The following is a 5,018-nucleotide window of genomic DNA, read 5'->3' on the forward strand; positions in this document are numbered from 1 at the left end:
AAAATCCTGGGGCTTACTATTAGTGTCTTCAGCACCTTGCATAGTGCCTGGAGAGCATGCTTTAGGCTGGATAAATATTTGAAGGACAAATGCTAAAATGTTTGATGAACTAACAATATCTGAATATGATCTGACATGTCCTGAGTGCTTGAATGCAATTAAAATTGAAATGCAGTGGTCCTAGAGAATATACAAAACAGTGACAATATTATAATGAGATATGTACATTTTGAGAAATTTTATTTCTGAACAAAACTTACTTTTTAGGGGGGAGGTTATAGCTCAGTGGTAGAGCACATGCTTAGAATGCATGAGGTCCTGGGTTCAATCCCCAGTACCTCCATTAAAAAAACAAATAAATACACCTAATTACCTCCCCCCAAAATAAAAAAAATAATTCAAAAAGAACTTACTTTCTACAGAGGACTTTATAATTATTTTCAAATAAGCTTAACATCTATTCAATAATAAGAAACACCCAAGGGAGTTGGGGAAGCTTTCATTAGGGGTTTAAGGAGTTGGTAGCAGACTAATCCAGTGGGATATTTTCCTCAAAGTTATACATTTCAATTCAATGGCCAGTGAGAATAAAATGTGCTTTCTATTTATTCTTAGCCAACATTAAAGTATAGCATATAAATTTGTACTGTATTTGGTAACCTTTTGAAAGAACTATAAATTCACAATAATCAGGGTTATAGCCTGATTACTTTTTGAAAATTAACATAGTAAATAAATGCCTTTCCACAAAGACGCTTCCAATAAAACATGTTGATAGAAGCAGAATGAAGTGCTGTAAACTTTGAGCCTGATTTTTCTCCTTCCTTATTGTCTCTCTTTCAGATTGATCTGTAAAGGAGAATTATTACACAACAGGGACGTATTTTCCACTGAGGTAATACTGCCTCAACTTTATTTATTTATGTACCATGCTTACCATTTTTCCTGTATCCTTAGAAAAGCGCAGTCGTCCCTAGCTTATAGCGCCAAGTAAGTGTTAGCTGTTATAATTGGGTGTTATCACAGACGCCTGGCTTAAGTTCAGGGTGAGAAGTTTACGTTTTTCAACCCATGTAATAGTGTGGTCCAAAGTGTGATCTACCAGCTTACACAGCATGTACACTAGTGCGCGTTCAATTTCAGGGTGTAATCATGAAAGCAGCAGCTCAGAGCTCAGGACAGGAGGGTCAGCTTGTTTATAATGTATTGATTTTCTCTTGCAGGTATCGGCAAACTTTTCCTCTGAAGGTCCACTTAGTAAATATTTGGGGCTTTGGTGGCCATATGGTTTTTGCTGCAACTACTATGTTTTTGTTCCAGTGCAGAAACTACTACCAATTGACTGTTTATTAATAAATAAGTAAATTGGAAAGAGCCTTGCAGTTCTGTTTACAAATGAATTTGACTCATTTTCAGCTCTGTGTAGACTTGATTTATTCTGCTGGCCTGGCTCATGTATGACTTGACTCACTTCAGAGCATACATTTTCTAGTTTGTTTTGTCTGTTTGTCTCCCATCAAGGCTCTTCCAAATCTCCTCAAGACCTTGTCTTTTGGCCACAAATGCCTTTTCTCGTCTCTTGCCACCTGGGATGATGCTGGTTCCACTCTCTCCATTACTTTCCCTATAAAGGAAGCCTTTGTTCTCCTGGCTCTCAGTGCCAGGGAGATTTGTCATTGCTTGCTTATGTGTTCACCCAGAGTTTTAGTTATAGACTTTGTCTTTCATTTAATTTGATTGTGGGGTTTAAGGTGAAAGGATTCTATCAAAATCAGGGGCCCTGGCTCCTTAGAAATCTTTTCCCTTGTAAAGATTGATGGAACTTTTTCAGCAGGTCACACTGGGACTTGGGATTTATGGATAGGCTTGGTTTTGTATAGACTCTTTACAATTCCCTACCTCGATGTCTTCTTACAGTATGAGTTTTTTTCACTCTTGGAATTATATGGCTGCAAAATTGAAGTAAACAGTTCTATTCAATAAAAGCGACATCACTGGATGGGATGCACACTTAATTTTCTGATAAAGTGACAATCAGCTAGAAACCCATTGTATCTCAGCCTTTGATGAAAATATTTCTCCTCCCTTCATTTGAACATGAGGCAATTAGCTTCATTTGGCACTGACCCGAGGGCTTAATCTGAAAGTCAAAGGGTATCTTTGATAATAGCTTGCTTTTGTTTTCTTCTAAAAATAGGTTTTTTTTCATGAAAGAAAATTTGTTTCTTGAGTTCTGATTAATTGAGTTTTGATATTTTTTCTATTAGGTCTTGTTTACATGGTATCACAAATGAGGGTGTGGCTGTAACATCTGGTCATTCCGAGTTCCTACGACATATTATGTCATTGGCATAAGTCCAGGTCTAATATTTCCAGGTTTCTGTGTAGCCAGTCTACATGAGACCCAAATGATGAACCAAATCTTTTAGTCATGTCCAGTTCTAATGTATTGATACGATTATGACAAAAATGGAAATAATGGTGGCATACTTCTTTAAGCCATATAGGCAATATATCAAGTATCAGAGTAATTCTGAAAATAATATAACAGATCCCCAGGTTACTACTGTCCAGATCTAACACAGGAGGCACAGAAGGTGAAAGGTCTCCCTTCCCTTCATTCTCTTCCCTTCCCTCTCTCCCTAGAGGTCATCATTCTGAAGATGGCCTGTGTATCACATATTTACTGCTGTGTAAAAAAATCACCCCTAAGACTTAGTGATGTAAAACAGCAACCTCTTATTATTGCTCATGAGTCTAGAGGTCACCAGGGTGGGTCTACTGATATGAGATAGGTTGGGATGATCTTAGCTGGGCTTGGTCATGTGTCTGTGGTCAGCTGGCAGGTCACCTGGGTGCAGGCTTGTGTCAGTACAGCCTTACTCATGTCTAGTGGTTGGCTGACTATAGGCTGGGGCGATAGGGCTGCCTGGACCGTGGGATGCTCATCACTCAGCAGGCTAGTCCAGGCTATTCTCCAGGTAGCAGCAGGGTTCTGAGAAGGAGAGTGAAATGGAAGTTGTAGGGCTTCTGGAAAAACTCTGCTTCCATTGAATTCTCTGGGTGAAAATGAATGTCACAAAGACACCAGATTCAAGAGGTGGGAAAATAGACTTCACTTCTTGGTGGAAGGAGTAGTAAAGTCACACTGCAAAAGGGACTGGATTTCTAGGAGGGGTGGAAAATTATGGCCATTTTTGTGATCTACTACAAAGCATATATATTTTTTCCATGTATGTAGATATGTTTATATTTATAAATAATATTTCCTCTTGTTAAAAAATTAGCATAATTAATATTCTAATCAATATATGGCTTTGTGCATTAAAAAATTATAATTATACTTTTAAAATTTGCTGTTTTGATTAATTTAATGCATATAATATCACTACTTTATCTATACCTTATCTTGTTGATGGACATTTAATTTAATTCCCATCATTTTTTTGCAATCACAAGCAAAGCTGCCGTGAACATGCTTATACACAATTTTGTGTGCATATATGAGAGTTTCTCTAGGTTCATTTCTAAAAATGGATGGATTGGGTTGTACAATACATACATTTTCAACTTTGTTGGATATTGTCAAATTGCTCTCAAAAGTAGTTAGACCTGTTTACATACCCCCACCAGGGTACATGACAGTTTCGCTTCCCCTACATTCTTATGAATTATGCTTTGTATTATCAGACTTATTTTTCTATTTTGTGGAGCCAGTTGGAGAGTTTCATCATTTTAATTGCATATTCATTTAGCAAGGTTGAACGTATTTCATATGTATAGTGGCCAGATAAATTTCCTCTTCTGGGAATTAATTGCCAGTTTATATATTCCAACGTTTAAATTTCATTTTAAACATTAAAAATGCTTCCATAGAATTGTCCTTTTTATTACTTGCAGTTAAAAAGGTGTATAAATACAGGGAACCAGTCTTTTTAAAATTATACGTATCATCTTTTAGATTCATGGCATATACTTTAACTTGGTTTATTGTGTCTTTTGTTATATGGATGCTTTTAAATAGAAATATACTCAAATATATCAATATTTTCCTTTATGGTTTGTATATTTTTTGTCTTGTTTATAACAACTTTTCCTACCAGGATGTCCTAAATATATTTCCTTATATTTTCTTCTAAAGTTTGAAAGTTTTTTTTATGTTTAGTTTCTTAATCCCTCTAAAATCTGTTTTGTTCATGATGTAAAATAGGGGTCTAATTTTATCTTTTTCCAAATAGGAAGCCAGTTTTCCTGGCACAAGTTATTAAATACATAATCATTTCTTTCTCAATGATTAGTGGTGCTAACGTGCCATATCCCAAGTTCCTAGGTAGACCTGGGTTTATTTCTGGGCCATTTATTCTAGTTGACCAGTCCCATTTTTCCATCTCTGCACCACTGATAGACCCTTTTAATGACTGCAGCTTTACAATAAGTTTCATATTTGGTAGGGATAATATCCTTCCTCATTTTCCTTCAAAATCATTTGGCTCTTCTTGGCCCTTTGCTCTTTCGTATTAAATTTAGGACTAGCTTGTCAAATTAAAAGGTAGAAAATTCCATGCGGCAAGAAAAAGCAGAACAAGGAAAGGGGGATTGAGAGTGCAGGGGAAAATTTATGGTACTAAATAGGGTGATTAAGATAGGCATCAGTGAGAAGTAGGATTTGAGGAAAGACTTATAAGAGAGAAGGAATTTAGCCAGTTTTCTGGGGGAAGAGCCTTGCAAGCAGAAGGAACAGTCAGTGCTAAGGTTCCGAGCCAGATGTGTCTGAGGAGGCCATTAAGCCTGAAGCAGAGAGAACAAGGGAGAAAGTACTAGGAAGTGAGGTCAGAGTGCTTACGGGGACCAGTAAGTCACTATAAGGGTATCGGCCTTTGCTTTGTATGAGTTGGGAAGTCATTGCAAGGTTTTGAGTGGAGTTGTGACATAGACTGACAAATTTTAAAAGAGTCACTCTGGCCTCTGTATTGAAAATAGAATGTAGAGAGTAAGTATAAGAGTAGGAGACCAGTGGT

At 36.8% G+C, this 5,018-nt stretch overlaps 1 non-coding gene across 1 annotated transcript; it reads left to right on the top strand.

Annotated features, from left to right (window-relative positions):
- The first annotated feature begins 270 nt into the window (after nucleotides 1-270).
- On the top strand, nucleotides 271-343 carry TRNAS-AGA (transfer RNA serine (anticodon AGA)). The gene has a single exon. It is a non-coding gene; the product is annotated as a tRNA-Ser (tRNA).
- The last annotated feature ends 4,675 nt before the right edge of the window (nucleotides 344-5,018 follow it).

This window comes from Camelus bactrianus, chromosome 23 (assembly GCF_048773025.1).
Source record: "Camelus bactrianus isolate YW-2024 breed Bactrian camel chromosome 23, ASM4877302v1, whole genome shotgun sequence".
Lineage (NCBI taxonomy): Eukaryota > Metazoa > Chordata > Mammalia > Artiodactyla > Camelidae > Camelus > Camelus bactrianus.